The following is a 17,103-nucleotide window of genomic DNA, read 5'->3' on the forward strand; positions in this document are numbered from 1 at the left end:
CAGACTCGAAAGAAAAAAAGTGCAGTCAGAAAAATGATCCTCATATTCACTTACATTTTGGAAGCAACAAGTATGAAGTACTTGTTGCTTCAAAATGTTGCTATGGACTTAAAAATCTGCATGGCACTGAGCTGAAGCTGGATTTATTCATTCATGAAAAGATGTACACACATACACACATGTCCCAGTGGGAGTGTAAATTGGCCTCAAAACCACAAATTAACCCTCTCTGGGGAATAGGAGGACCAGTGGTAACATCATAAAAAAACAGACTGGTCTTTCTCAGGGGGAGTCACTGTAGATTTAGTCCATTCTCTCTCTCTCTCTCTCTCCTCTCTCTCTCTCCTCTCTCTCCTCTCTCTCTCTCTCCTCTCTCTCTCTCCTCTCTCTCTCTCTCTCTCTCTCTCTCTCTCTCTCTCTCTCTCTCTCTCTCTCTCTCTCTCTCTCTCTCTCTCTCTCTCTCTCTCTCTCTCTCTCTCTCTCTACACACCACACAACACACACACACACACACACACACACACACACACACACACACACACACACACACACACACAATATGTCTCCTGGGTGAATAGATATCTGCTCTTTTCTCTATCTCAAATCTCATCCACAAAGCATCCATCGACACAAACCACTCACACAAGGGTTGCTGCCCTGAGGATGACCCTGAGTATAAACTATAAACAACAAACTAACACGGGTCCTATAGATTAACAGAGACACAGTACAGAGGGAAAAAAGACCTCACACCTAACAAACTGGTAAAAAGTGGGATGAGAGCCCGTATGCACTAGAGGTTGGTGGGGGGACGACTTGTGAACACAATAACTTCCAGGACAATAGGGCAGGTTTTGTTTTCAGGTGTCAGGTATCCCAACCGCTGAGCCTGCTTACATAGCCATGGGCTAGTTCTCTTTGTCACATGCACTCACAACAGTCTGTGAACTTGCCAGCTAAATTGAATGACCCAGAGGCAAGAAAACTTAGGCTATTTGCATCAAAGGGTGCAAGGAATGGTTACTTCCATTATTTGGCTGTAAATCAGGAATGTAACTGCTTCTTATCAGTAGGTAGGATTGCATTGAGTAGCCGCGGCTCTGATTCACCACTTGTTGGAATATAAACCACACAAGCAAACACAAAAAAACAAAAAAAGAGCACTGAGTTAATCCAGACACACATCAGTCCGGTCATTTTAGTGTATTAATATGTCCATTGACCTATAGTGACATATGGGACGTAATTGGTATTTCTGGTGGCTTTCATTGCAGCCAATTAGAAAGCCTTTAGAATTATAAAGAAAATCAATGATGTCAGCTGATGAGCAGATGCTGTTTATCCTGGCTGGTAGAAGTAGCCTATTGTGCTCTTTTTAAGCATCAACAAAGACAACAGTTTCAAATAACTAAACAAAACAAAACCAAAACAGATGGTGTTAACTAGAAAATTACAAACTGAGAACATTGCCTCTAACCTATTCAAGAAGCATGTGAGACTGGTTTGAAACAGTGTGCACAATTGTGTAATATAGTGTGGAGATGAATAAGCCATCATAACATCAAGACAGTATGAGCATATCAATACACGTGGATAGATTGCTAGATAGATATCATGCTAAAACATATCTCCAATGAAATGAGTTACACTAGCATACAGCTTTTGTAAATAGGCTACATACAAATTACAATTTCATTTAGAAGTAGTGTAGAGTAAGAAGGTAGAAATTAAGTAAGAAAAAAAAGGTTACAAGTAAGTATGTGAAACAGTACCTCAGTAAATGTAACGCTATTGTCCTACATTTGTCCTACAAGAGATAACAATGTACTAATTTACAAACCTTTTTAGTCCCATTCAGTGAGCACGTCTGACGAAAAGAAAAGAAAAAACAATGTTCTTCTTTTTAAACTCTATCAAAATATCATAACAGTAAAACAAAAGAACTTCTTCTAGAGATGTAAAATATAAAAAGAAATGTGTTTCTACACTCCTGCCGGGTCTGTCTGTTGTTGTTAGGCTCTCTCATCAACGATGTGACGCCTCCTCCGCCGTCTTCACTCAAGAAAGTTCACTGATTTACCATCCTCTACGCTCAGCCCGGGACTGTACCAACTCTGGATAGAAAGGGATGTATCAAGGCGCTGTTTGGCGAGACCAAACAATTTGAAATGCGGTTCGGAATCCAAACATCGCTACTGAAGGTTTATGTGCTAAAAGTGGCAACAGCATAAAAAATTACACCGTTTAGAGTGATGAAAAATATATGTAAACTAACTGGGTAACACGCCACCACCCCTATCTGTAGTTGGTAGGTTCGAAGGCTATTAGACAGTGAGGTATTTGGTGAACGCCCCCTGAGCTTTTCTTTGTCTACCTACCTATTTTTCTGCTCTTTCCTTTGAAATACTTTGGATCAGGATAACCCAAACTGACAGGATTGCAGACACTGACTTTAAACTTTCTAAAAATGGTGGTTTAATTCTATTCATTTAAGATCTAATTCATTTGAGGGTAAATTAATTTGACTTCTGAGACAAACAACACCAGAGAAGGGGTTGTAAAGAGATCTAGGCGTGTGCCAGAAGGAATGACTGGCCAAAGACAAAATGCAAAGTTTTGGAAAGAAAGGCTAACGTTCAAAAGCACTTTCTTAGAGAGTACTTCGCCCCCTGAATTGATTCAACAGTAGTCCAGCTGTTTCTTGTTTTCTTTCAGATGCTTTAGTAACTTCAGGCATTTTAAACATATCATGAACCCACTGACAGACACTCTGTCTCCATTTATCAGGTGCAGAGAGAGAGAGAGAGAGAGAGAGAGAGAGAGAGATTATACCAGTAGGTGGATTTTAATCAAACCGATTCCTCGATTCAACAAAAAGAAAATAACATAATGAGGAAAATGGCTGCAAGGTGAAAAATGGGTACAATATGCACTAACAAACTTTTTGCTGTAGCCTGGTGCTTAAATTAGCAGTAGCAGTAGTATTTGTAGTCATATTTTCACAGCTTGTTTGTCATCCTTGGTGCATGATGATTTTTACTTGATGGTTACTTGTATTATACTGTATGACAATATTGTACAAGTGACTTCCAGCTGTTCAAGTGAGTTTGGAGTAAAGCTGATGTGAATCCAGGTCAAGCTCCAAAGTCCCAAATACAGAACAGATCACTTCCTAAACATAGCTAATCATCTCCAGACTGCCATGCAGTGTGTATGTGTGTGTGTGTGTGTGTGTGTGTGTGTGTGTGTGTGTGTGTGTGGGTGTGTGTGTGTGTGTGTGTGTGTGTGTGCATGTGTGTGTGTGTGCATGTGTGTGTTTGTATATGTGGTTACACTAACTCAACCCAGAGCATCTGAGGCCAGTGGATATTCCTGAAAGATGTTTGCTCTCTTTCTTTCTCTCCATAATTTTCCAAACCATGGCCTTTTGACTTCTTTTAACCCCTTTCAATCCTTTTCTCCACCCCTTCCACTTTACAATGCCCTGGCCTTGTTTGTGTATACACACCAAGATGATGTCAATATTTGAATCACCCAGGCACAGCGGGAAGATAAATAGGCCTGTCAATATTTAACTGAAAATGGCCACGCACTGGACTCAATAAGAAGCAACAAAAAGAAGTGTCAACAGAAAGGATGGGTGCAAGGAGTAGGGAAAGTCAGGGCATGTTTTCTTAAATGAGAGTAGAGAATGAAAATGAAGTAAAACTGAGTGGAAAGTGCATTGCAGAAGGCAAAAAGAGTGAAAGACGGAGAGCTCTGTAACTGAGAGTATCAAGTGAACAGGCAAACAGATCAGGATACAAAACACAGGCACATGGGCAAGGGTGGACAACAAATAAGAAAAAAATGACAATAAGCAAAAAAAAAATACTCTTTTAATTGTGTATTTTGCCATTATTTTGGCAGTCTACTCTAACAGAGTTTGAAGCGTAGTGTATGCTCTGCAGTGGCTGGAAGCTGTGACTCATTGTAGCTGCAAGCTCTTCCAAACCACCATGAATTAAACCAAACCAGAGATACACACATACACACACATTCAAAACACATACACAAACACATGGAAATGCTCTCTCTCTCACACACACACATACACACACACACATAGGGCTATACATTCATGTGCAAACACACACACCAACTATCATGCATACCCTGTTGTTTCCAAGCAGAACTTTGCCATTTAACTGTGTTCATATGATAAATACACACACTGAAAGGAATGCAAGTGAACCAAACCCCAAACTAACCACTCTCTTTTCTTTCACATACATACACACACACACACACACACACACACAGGAGTTATGAAATACTAAAAGTATGCACACTGCTTGCAATGAAGTAAACTGCTGTACACTGAAGCTCTGTAAATTGTTGTCCAGTAGGTGGCAACATATCAAAATATATGTGTGCTTAGAGTGATCATCAGAAGAAACACCTGATACATTTAGGTCTTTTTTGAAAGCAGATGCTCATCACTAGGACGTCACCATGGCGCCTGACCTGGTTTTAAATGGCCCTTGTGATGTGCCCTACCTGTGTGAATGCAAATGCAGAGGGAGTGGACAAGATCAGGTTGTAGGAGTCACAATGAAACTGAACTATAAGGTACTATAGGTGAGTGCATAAACCTTACCTTTAAATGACCCTTCAAAATGACTGTCAAGTTGCAATGTTTATCTTTAATCAAGTATTTGTTTATCTGAGGTTTGATCATTTCCTATTTTTCTGTTCATTTTTGACATCTGTGTATGTGCTTCTAGTTTGAAGGACAGGTTTCCTGAACTGGCGGAGGGAGGGGCAAAATGATACAAATGTTTGGTTGTGAAAATGTTCATTCGATGCAAATCTCTAGCAACTACAGTAGCTGGGAAAAAACAAGGTATGAGTTTTATAAGGCTATGTTCAAGGGATAAGAACATCTCTGATGTGTTGAAGCAAAAAGACTAGTGCACTAATGTATAGACATTTTTTAAACTTATGATCTGATTTTGATTCAGTTTATTATAAAGGTTTATGGCTTTTGTTTTTGTAAGTGTGGAAATGTGCAGTATAATGACAGATTTTTTCTTTTCCTACTCAGCTCTTACAGTGTGTTCGTGAATACAACACTATGTGAATTGGCAATAAATGCTTCATGACCATGGCCAGGGTTCTAGCTGGAGACGCTACATTACCTTGTGTGAGTGGTGTGGGAACAGTGACCTGTACTCCATCCAAACTGCAAAGGTGACCACAGGGGTCCAATGTCACCACCCCTCCTGTATTATAGGTAATGATGAGAAGACTGCAGGTTAGTATGCCCTCTACATCAAAAATATAATTAGTATCTCAGCTTCGTTCTGTATCTTCAAAGACCTTTTCCTTTTAACAACACTTAATACTGCATATGTAATCCAGCTTTCTTCTATTGCAGTTTTGTCTTATAATCTCCCTTAAAATAAGATATAAGACTATCTTTTTTTTTTAATTACTGAATCTACTTAAACCAGATCACTTAATTTGACAAATGTTTCAGTATACAATCCCAATACAATTATCACATTTTACTGTAACTCTTGCTAACAGGTGTTTTCACAAGTAATACATTAAAACTCTACAGTACGTTAAATATAAATCCTTGCTAATTAAGAGGAATTATCATTGTCTGTGGTACAATTAATAATTTCAAGATGTAAACTGGGTTTAAATCTGAATTTCTCAGTGTAACTATAGGCTACTGTGTTAACTGTATAACTTTGTTAATTCAGAGCCCTGCAGATATTATGAATTCATTTTATAGACAGCTAACTGATACCAACCTTCGTTAAAGATGAGACAGTGCTCTGCCTCGATGCCAGCCCCCTGAACAGTGATATCTTGAGGAATTGGGGCATCTTCTCGGCCTATGCGGGTCACCCCTGAAACATCAAGCAATGCACATGTGATAACAGTGTAGAAAATATAGAATTATAATCAGGCTTGATAGTGTGTTAGTCATTGTGTGGATCTGCATGTCTCAAGGTCAACATCATAACTAATAGAAAGCAACAGAAGACAGCATATTTACAATTACTACTTGTACATTTGATGCCTAAATACACATATTTTTGAACTATATGGGTGGTCTGTGAACCACTGTAAAGTGGAACGTCAGTATAGATTTTAGCTGGTTATCCTTCTTCAGTAGGCATATTGTAGAAAAAAAATAGAAGCTCAGTTCTCCAAAAATGGCTTGTTCACATTGTTGGCATTCCTCACTGATATGGAAGGGCATGCCAAGCTGGGGGATTGTCAAAGTGTGTGGCAATGTGGCAAGAGGTATGCAAAATGAATACATGCTTTAAAAAAGTAATATGGCATTAAAATGTCACAACTCGACCATTACAATCAGTTTTGGACTGCTGGGTAAAAAAAAAACAAAAACAGGTCTGTCCCAAGGCTTTAATACCATCCAAAGTGTATTATTGTTACATGTGTTGCTCACAAGTGCATAAAGTCACACTAAACCATGTGGAGAAAGCAACCAGCTTATCAGTATGCAGATCTACATTAGTGTGGACATATGACTTTATATGGTTATATTTTGTCCTACCAATTGCAGCTCTGTTTTGAAAGTTAACAAATCCATTCATTTATAGTAACCCTACTGTAGTGCCGACAAACATTTTCTCTGCTCTGTTCTCATGGCTAAGAGAAGACAAAACAAAAAAAGTCTCTCTCTGCAATAGGGATATACTGAGAGCTTTGAGATACATTTAAGACATGTTATCTCCTTAAGCACGTGAGACAACAGTGTTATGGCCTAAAGCTTGCTATCTTAATGATTGATAAAATGTCAGTCTGTATTATCACTCTGTCTGCAGGCTATAGAATTACAATCAGCTAGTTTTACAAGCATCTGTCAGTTTATTATCTTGTAGATCTCTCTATCTCTGCTCTCATCTCTTTGCTGTCGTGTGTTTGGCCAGGCAGCTAAGTGGAATAGTAATGAAGCCATGGCACCTGTGGCTTGCTGAGCTGACGGGTGTGTGTGACTTTAGGAAAGCAAGAGACTAAGGCACTTGTGGATTGCTAATGATAGGGAAACTATAAATAACTATAAATTATGTCACAGATAGTGGATTTTACTCATCCTCTGTTCATGTACATTTGTGTATAATATGTGTGCCAACATTTGCAGGCTTCCATTTGTGAGGGGTCAGTGATACAATTTTGGTAATTTATCAATGACTCCATTAATAACATACATTTTTTATTTTATAAAAATACCAGACATTTGTTAGTTACTGCTTTTTATATGATATTGTACATTTAAAACCAATGGATTATTTTATAGCTGGTCAGACAAAAGTCACGTTTGTCCCTGGAGCCCCTGATGATTCTTCATCATGAATAGATATTGATAAAATTGTTAGTACTTACATTTTACATTTACTTACAACTGTACCAAATGATGGTTTAACATAATGTGTGTGTGAATTAATGTGCTCATGTTAAGGTTTGTGTCAGCTTGTTGGTTAGTATGTGTGTCCAGGCTGAAGGATTCCAGTGGATGAAAGTTGTGCTGGCTACTTGTTTTGACTTAATTGTGTATCAAACATCTGTGTGTTACCTTCTTTCAGTGGCAGCACGGTGATTGCCACGCTGAGCCTCCCGCTACCCAGGCTCACAAGATGGGGAGTGGCCGTTTGAACCTTCAGGCCCTTCCCAGTATCGATCAGGTCCAGGGGTGGAGACTACAAGCATCAGTCAGAATGTCAAAGGTCAATTTCACTATTTATGAAGTTAATTCTTATTTCATTCTCATATAACTAAGGAAACTCCATGAAGGGTGTGTATGTGTGTTTTTGCTCACTTTGGGTTCAATTGGAGACATCTGATCTGACTCAGGTTGGGACATCAGCTCTGAGTCCTGTAGTATAGAATGAAAGAAGGGCAAATAATTCAGACCACATAAATAAACACATACAAAAAGTGTACATATCTAAACAGATGATGATAGCACTCATAGCTACACACAAAAGAAAAAAAACAACAGCATTTGGTGTGCCCAACTTCCACATATGAGGAACTCTGTGTGAAAGTATTCCGAGGGGAAAATACCACTTCAGAGGAAAAACACACACGCACGAGCTGGTTTTTAGTGGGAAGGACTGGTAGAAATGTTCCATTAAATCAAAGTTCCCACGACTTGTTTGTTAAAGTCTGGCATTACTCTGCCTGGTGCTTTAAGTGTGTGTGTGTGTGGTGCTTGAGGTGAGTGTGTTTGTATACATGTGTGGACAATGTGTGCGACAGGAGAGTAAAGTGTGACCTACAACACAAACATATCATGTTATGTCATACAGCAGTTTCTTTTGTTTTAATTTTGCCACAAATAAAGCTATTGTGTTGAAGTCCATTTTAAAACAGGTCATCTTTTTCAATAGACCCAAATGTTGGTTCCTTGAGTAACTTTTTCATTTTTTTTTCTTCTTCACTCATCTGGCAAAAGGATAGGAATATCTATTGGTTACATGGCCTGTATGTCCAACACTTGATCAAGAGAGAGATATCTTGACTTCTACTGTAAGCTACTGGCAAGATTGGTCTGAAATTGATATGCTGTAGTTAATTATGGTCCCCAGAGGATAATTCTTAATGACTTCGGTGGTTCAATGACCTTTCTTTAGTGCCAGCATAAGGCCAAAATATAAAAATCGAATGTGCATATGTTTCAGATGTTTGCATTTTTCCTCAGCATCCAATTGAGGCCAAAAAGAATAGCAAAATCATACCAACCAAAGTGATCATAAGCACATTATGGAGTCTAACAATCATTTTAGCCTGAAGTGACCGCTTGTGGGGCTTTATTTTGGTGGCTATTCTTATTCATTATCTGACAGCAGAGTTCAAAATAGAGAAAATTATGGGTGGAAATACATAGGAAACCATTAGAAAATGTTGCAATACCTGTATGGGATTAGACCACCATTAAAGGAAGCTAGCGATGAACTATAAAAAGGAATAAAAACAGGGTGGGATGAAAGGAAACAAAATCAAAACTGCCTAAAATATTTGTACATGTTTGTGTAAACACACTCAGATCCAGTGCCAAAGACAACCCCTGCAGTACCCTACAATCCAATAAAGCAAAACTAGTTTCTATTTGTGTTTGCATATACACACATTCCAAGGCACACACACACACCCAGATGGATGAGTGAAATGCTTCTCACCAAAGCAGAGATGATTACAGCATTGGAAACCACCATAACCACATCTCCTTTTCCACCTTCTGTCATTTCCTTCCTCTCTTCTTTTCTTTCCTTTGAATCCCCCCCCTTCCTCCAGATTATCCTGTAATAATCTACATTAGTCACATAGTTTAAGATTATACCTTTTTTGTTTTTCCTTCCTTTCACTGAAGTGCTCCCTTTTATTTCTTTAAGCTGTTTTCCCAACTCCCCTGACCTCGTATCTTCCTTTCCTCCCGTCATCTCTTCCTCATGTCTTGTCCTTTTTTTACCATTTTAGTCTCACTCTACTCTCTTTTCCTCTCTTCTCTGCCGTCGCCAGTTGAGGAAACGCAAATCAAAGTCAGCTCCAGACCACTTCCTCTAATTCAGCGCCTACTTCCTTTCTGAAGTCACTTCCTTTGCTGCTTTGACACCCTCGCTGCTTTTAAACACACACCCAAGCACACACTTGCCATTCCTCACTATTCTTCCACCCTCATAACCCCTATGCATACACACAAACATCTACAAATAGTGTCACACATCAGCTCTTTTCGTTATTACATGAAGGTATGGGCTCCACATTCCACTCAATTTTTTTCATCACTGCTGTAGACAAAGCAAATAGATGGTGTATGATGGCAACATAAGCTGGACAAATGCATTGTCACCGAGAAGATGAAAAATGGAGGTCAAAGTCAGTTTTCAAAGTTCAAGGAGTTCAGCAGCGACGGTACTATTTTTTCACCCCTTATCTTCATTCTCCTCCCCCTTCCTCCGTCCTTGTATCTCCCCTCTCCTCTCCCCTTCCCTCACATATATGCATTCATTGTCTCTCTTTTGCTCCTTTTCTTTCTATAGCCCTGCTTCTTCTTTCTCCAGGTGAGCTCCAAGTCTGGGCAGGTCAAGACAAGCCATTGGCTTTGTTGTGCTCTAGTTAAAGCAGAGCAGTCAGGTGTCCTAACCCCCCTTCTAGATTTCTAGATTACAGCTCTGGTATCCTGAGCTTCTCCACAATCTCCAAAAACAGCAAACCTGATTCCATCAGGGCCTGTGGGGTAGAGAGCTTCAGTATGAAGTTGTATACAATTAAATGATTGTGTTTAAGTGACTAGTTGTTTTGTTTTATTGTAAATTATGGGTTATTTTTAAAACAATACTATTGTTGTATATGATTGCTCAGCATAGCCAACACCAAGCTGATAGCATGAAGAACCAGATCTAATTATATATCAATGGCCCATGATTAGGGCTGGGCGATATTACCAAAATCACACATCTGGATATAGGTAATTTCATATCCTGATAATGATACAGATCCCTTATCCTGTTATAGCACATATTGCAAAATGCGGCAGAGACTCCCACACTAAGCAGAAATTAAACAAATGCACATACATTTGCTAAATAACGCAAATAAAAAGTATTGTGTTTTGCTGAGACAGAGTGGTAAAGAGTTGATGAACTTGCTATACACTAGTTTGTGTATAGCATGTGTAGTAAAGCCCACAACTGATAACTAATCTACAAGCCATCAAAGCAACATGTTATGTTGGGTAATAATATATAGCGCACATCCCAACCCGTGATGCACACATGATAATAGTATTTCAAAGACAAGTGTTATCTGATTCAATACATCTTAGGGCAAGAGAATAATGGTTTGTCTTTTAAAGTTGAAATTCACAGGCCTGCATGCATTTGTTGTTTTATTTTGCAGGTGAATTGTATGATAGTGCCATATTTTGGCAGCCTGACATGTTGTCACAACTCATTTATTTCTACAATTAACTTTGATGGAAGAATATCTTTAATTTTATATGTGGATTATCACTATCAGGTTTTGCTGTCTTATCTGTTCCTCCCCTCAGTAGATTCCATGCTGTGCGTGGAGATACATTAAGTAATGCAAATGGAAAAACAGATCTGTGCTCTCTTGCACTGCGTACAGTGCCTAATGTAAGTAAGTTAAAGCACATGTACTGCCACAAAGCATTCTGGAAATGTATGTTCTGGAAAGTATGGCTAATCAACTAGTCACATAGAAAGCATATTGAGAGAAAGAACGTCAAACAGAGTCAAATTCAACCTTTCTTCCCACACTAACTCTTGGAATGGAATGATATGGAAAAGTTGACCTATGCGAACATATCTTTAAGGCGGCCCTGACCTACTTCCAGAATCTGCTTTACATCTGAACTAGCCCTTTAAATAATTGAGGATCAGCTCAAACTACTTTCTAAACTCACAGTAGTTTTTAAATCATGGGGACACAAGTACAAGTCAGTGCATGCACACAGAATTTCCCTTTGATCCCATCTGTAGAACAGCTGAGTATCCCCAAAATGCTCCGTTTGCCCTGCATCTGGAGACAGATAGAGAGAGGGAGACAGAAATATGGCGTAAAGGAAAAAGAGAGAGTGATGGAAGATAGCGAGAGAGAGGACTCATAAAACCAGAAGGAAATATCTACCAATCTCCTGTTTCATCCCATCCTTGTATTTTCTTCATCCTCTGCTTTCATTCCTCTCTCCCTCCTCTTTTTGCATTTCCTTTCCATCTGTTCCTTTTTCTCTCTGCTTCTGTTAGATTTTTGCTTCATTGTGTCTGTCTGTTTCAGTTGCAGTCTGCATTCTTATAACCACTTCTCAGGGCAAATCCAATAGTTGCAGATGACGTTGATTCAGAACAGATTTTTTAGTGTACTAGTTGGGACAGTTAGCAGTAGCTCTTGAGTCATATCTTCCATATGGCTGTTTTTAAGATTAAAATGATTGTAGGTTACCTTGACACAGTATGTTATTGTCTGCATGTGTGCACCAGAATCATCTCATTTGCAGTGCTTGAAAAGGTGTCAGGGATATTAATATCTGGAGGTCCAAGCTGGGTTTGGTTATCAGGATGAGGGTACCAACATCAACAACAATGCATGCAGCAGGATTGTTGTTTCATGCTTTTTAAAATGTAGAGATCCAATGTAAACCATCTGCTTCTTCAGTGCATGTGGCTGCTTTATTGAAGTAGCTTGCACTGGCTGGAGGCTACAGGGCTGTTTCAAAGCAGACAGCTCCTCAAGAGGAGAGGTATGAACTTGACCACGGTGATACGGGTGAGGTTAGAAACAGTGATACTTGTTGCAGTTTAAGTTAAAACAAGGATTAAATTAGATTGTGGATGGTGTTGAGATGACGGTAGACTTGCAAAGTGAATAAAATTGGTCTGGTTTTCTGCAAAAAGCCCCACACAAGTTACAGGTGCAGTGCCATTAAACCTGCAAAGTGGAACTTTATATATAAATGAATGTCATTACATTCAGGCCCTTGCCAAACAAGTTCACCCAATGGTGACCTTTCATTGCCAGATAAATCTCTCTGAATTTCACATTATATAGAGTTTTTAAATCTGTGGCGGACACGACATGCACTGGCCATTTGACCATGAATCATGCAGTCCTTCTAGACTTTCCAACTGTTATAGGGCCGAATGGATCAAATTCTGATTTATCCACCATTTTACAGCCACAGCTTAACTTATTATCTCAATAAACACTTTCCTAATGAGTTGATGGCTTCAATCACTCAAATCTACTCCAATACAGCATGATGTTCATTTTGTAAATTATAATCCCATTTAGAGTATAATAGATGATAAAGTAGGGTAAACTTGAGGGCATGGATCCGTTGTGATTGACAAATTGCTTCCACAGTGACGTTCATTATGTAACATAACCATAGTGTAACCCCAAATTCACAAGGTACAAGGCATAGCTGCCACTTTTTCACAGTACATGAAAGTTAATTGTAACATTTTGGTTGCATAAAAAAGTCAGTGTTCAGTGTTTGGTTGTGGACCCTCTAAAGAGTTGGATGTTTAGTTAAGATTTCTTGTACATAGATTTTGTTTAATGGATTTGGCCTGTTTTTCACTAGCAAAAATCAGCATTAACAGCAGCATTGTTACAGTTAATCATAGACTGTAAATACACATTGCTAAACGGATCAACTAGCACGATACTCGCTCCATACTCTCATCCAAATATGGTCACTTCTGGCTCCAAAAATCAAAGATGGCGATGGTGAAATTGCAAAACTCAAGGCTTCAATACTGTAGTCCACAAACCAATGGGTGATATTACGTTGACTACATCCATATTTCTTACAGTGTATGGGTTATGGCCAGTGGTGTACTGCCCGTGTCAGGCAATCACAGCTGAGCACCTCCCTCTAATCTCACTGTCAGAAGAGGGAGATAAAAGTCCCGCACTTCGGCCTTACGGATTCTGTTTTTACTGATTTTCACTGAAACCATTGATTTTGGAAAACCAAAATAGCCAGTTTGGAAAACCAAAATAGATTTTCAAAATTGGTTGTGGAAATGTTTCTCCAAACATTGGTTTCAGAGGTCAGTTTCTGTGATGCTAGGGGTAGATGATTGTTGAGTATAAATTCAGTCACTTGTTCTTCAAAGAACCTCATTTCCTATTTTTCAGTGTCACTTTGTTTCTTTAGTTTCATTTATATGAATCTAAGTGGCTTGTGTCATATAAGCATTAATTGTTATGTTTTTCTTGGTTCTCTACTTCTCCTAGTCATACTCTTCTCTCTCTCTCTCTTCCTCTGTCTTATCTGCCTTTCTCCATCCCTCTGTCTCTCTCTAGCCTCCCCTCCCCTTACATTCCAGTGTCACCCTCTCCTCCCACCTGACAAAGCCATCATTGTATCACAGATGCTGTTTAATATGGAGTCCCTCTCTCAGTGTCCCTCATATAGTGCAACTCATAGGGGTAAATGGGGTTATTTTCCTCTGTTCTCCTCACTGTGCTCACTCACACATTTGTTAACATTCCTGCATACACACACCACACACACAAACACATGCATATAGAAAGAAATAATGTTCTTCTCTGTCACTGATACGCAGAGGAAACACTTCATTATGTGTATTGTGTGTGTGTGTGTTTCTCAGCATGTGTGTGTATGTGTTTTGGTGAAAACCCTGCAAGCTGATTAACACAACTTGACCTTGAAACCCTGCTAAAACACAATAAACATCCACCAGTATTGTTCTCTAACTCCAAATCTCTCACACTCCCCACCAGCATTTTTTTGTCTACTGTCTTTTACCGTAATACAAAATCCTCACAGAAAGTTCATTGTTATTGCAGCTGACTCAAAGGAGGAGGAAATCCAATTTGAATTTCTATCGAGGGTGTAGCAACTATGGAAAAGCCCAGATTACCTTAACTGCCATATGCAGGGGATCAACTAATGTTTTGGTTTCCAAGGGGCCGGATATGACAGGGAGACGAGAGGGGACAGTGAATTGGTAGAGGGACACATAACTCACATTATAGCTTACATGCTGTGACTGCTGGATAGAAGAGAGGCAGACATAAGGATGGACTTAGAGATAACAAAAGAAACCCAAGAATGTGTGTGAGGACTTTGGGGAAACAAAAGAAAAGGAAATTGATTTAAAAAAAAAAAAAAACACACATCTTAGACTAAAGAATCCAGAGATGAGGGGAAAGAGATTAATGATAGAGCAAAATGAAATGTTTCACCACTGGCCTCCAAACAAAATGTGATCCTCTTCTGCACCGTCTTACATCCACATTAAACTCCAAATATTTGTTATTACTGTGTTGTATGTTTAAGCCATTTGACTCCAACTGTTGCAGTGCATTCTCAAGACCTAATACATCTGTGGAAACCAAGCCATTTACTTTTACCTTCCAAATGACCCATACCTTGTAAACAAGCACTTAGTCTTGAGGTAATGCTGAAATAGGTTTACAGATTACGGAATGCTAAATTAAATCAAACGCTATGAAGTTCAAGTAAAGTTAAATTCCGTGTGCTCAAATGTCACAAACCAGATGTTTTCAGAGTACTTATGGCAGAACGGTATCCCTCTGGTTTGGACATCATGATCATAGCCATTTTGACAGGTATATTGGTTTAAACATTGAATTATCATTCTCATCACAATAGTTTTGTGATGAAACCACAAATGGAGATCCAAACTTATAGAAATTCCAAGACTATAGCATATTTGAATTTACCCTGGAATGGTCCTCTAATATCAGATATTGTGTCAGATGTTAGATGAGACTTTAAGTTATCCACACACCATCATACACAATCATTCATACAGAACATTCTAAAAACTAAAGCTAGATTTGTCCTCTTAATGGCATTGTACTCATCCCTGGCTTATCCTCAGCAGTTGTGTTTCTTTATACTAAATAGTTCCTTTTGTCTAAAGTAGGCTACAGGGATTTTAAATAAGTAGCCTAGGGACAGACATATTTTTAGCCTGTATTTTGTTTGTTGAGAACAAAATCTGAAATTAAAATCGGATGAGATTAGGTTTATCGTTAAATAGCTCACTTGAGAAACAAATGAGGTAAATCCCTGAGCTGCAGGCTGGACTAAACATTAATGACTGCTGAAATACATCAGAATAAGCTCTAAACTAATTCATTTAAAACACGTAAATGGATGGTAAAAAAGGCAATATTCCATTAACCTCCCCATACATAAATTCCCTTACCATAAATGAAACTGGACTGGCCACTTCTGTCATCGCCCAATTGCGACATGTAGAGAAATGCAACAACAGCTGGAAGTGGAGCTGGAGAGGGAACAAGGGGAGGGAGTCTCTCTCTCTCTCTCTCTCTCTCTCTCTCTCTCTCTCTAACTCTCTCTCTGCCCCCCCTCTCTTTCTGCCTCTCTCTCTCTCTGTCAGTCCCTCTCTACATACACACACTCTTAAACACTGCACTGACTGAAACACACACACACACACACACACACACACACACACACACACACACACACACACACACACACACACACACACACACACACACACACACACATAAAGCATAATTTGCAGGTGTTAACAGACCACCTAGACTTGACCCCTCATTCTCAACAGTTCAAAGAGAGAAGCCTGCAGGCTGACACAAAGAAAGAGAGGAGGGTCCAGGGGGGCTCTGCAGAGAGAGAGAGAGAGAGAGAGAGAGAGAGAGAGAGAGAGAGAGAGAGAGAGAGAGAGAGAGAGAGAGAGAGGTGGGGATAAAGAAAGAGAGAGGGCATTCTTTCAGACTCACTTGGCTCAGTGATAAGAAACCATGATAAGAAGCATGTTTACCTAATGATATTACAAGAGGAATGTAGACTAGTCTCCTTTCACAGGACAAAATACAGTTCGAATACTGTAGGTTTAGATTTATGCTGTTCTCATGGAGAGAGATCCAGACTGGCGTGCAAACTTTCTCTGGCCACTTAAGGCTATAATCCTGCTCAGAGAATATACTGTATATATATATAGGCCTATTACAGAAATTGAAGTCACATTGGAGCGGTTATAGTGTCTTGATCCAATTTATGATGACACCAGTAAAATAAATATGGACTTGAGCAGGTTAATCCCTTATAGAAGAGTGAAAAATATTAGGCTGTAAAGAGATATCATTGTGTTGGGATCAGGGGAAAAAATTAAAGGAGAACAAATTGATCTGTCTTTTAATTCATTTTATATTGCTACCAGAGGAGCTATATAATTGGGACCTATAGCATAACTCAAGGCTGCAGGTGCAAGACGAACCAGATGTGAATCTTCTCTGAGAGAAGAGCTCACGGATTTGCCCAAGAGTGCAGTTGATCACTAAAGTTTATTGGCTTTCCAGTTAATCTTGGCTTGGTGAAATAAAAGAAGTGATTCTTAGAAATTCATTCAAATTTTGCAGGAAAAGAAATGTCCATTTACTTTATTTAAAAACCATGCGTTTGATTCTGAACATGGGGAACTGTGCTATCTCTAAGGTGCTGGCAGGCTGCTATTTGCATAAGTTATGTGCACCATCTGAAAAATCTCAGCTACATGTTCAGTC

At 39.2% G+C, this 17,103-nt stretch overlaps 1 protein-coding gene across 2 annotated transcripts in view; it reads right to left on the reverse strand.

The window, feature by feature from the left end:
* Positions 1 to 2,044, reverse strand: part of LOC128382295 (pleckstrin homology-like domain family B member 1) — a 24,935-nt gene extending 22,891 nt beyond the window's left edge. For both annotated transcript variants that reach the window (XM_053342296.1, XM_053342295.1), the window contains exon 1: positions 1,841 to 2,044. The gene's annotated coding sequence lies outside the window, so the exon portion shown is untranslated. The remainder of the gene's footprint in view (positions 1 to 1,840) is intronic.
* Between the last annotated feature and the right edge of the window lie 15,059 nt (positions 2,045 to 17,103).

Source organism: Scomber japonicus, chromosome 21 (genome assembly GCF_027409825.1).
Source record: "Scomber japonicus isolate fScoJap1 chromosome 21, fScoJap1.pri, whole genome shotgun sequence".
In the NCBI taxonomy this organism is placed as follows: Eukaryota; Metazoa; Chordata; class Actinopteri; order Scombriformes; family Scombridae; genus Scomber; species Scomber japonicus.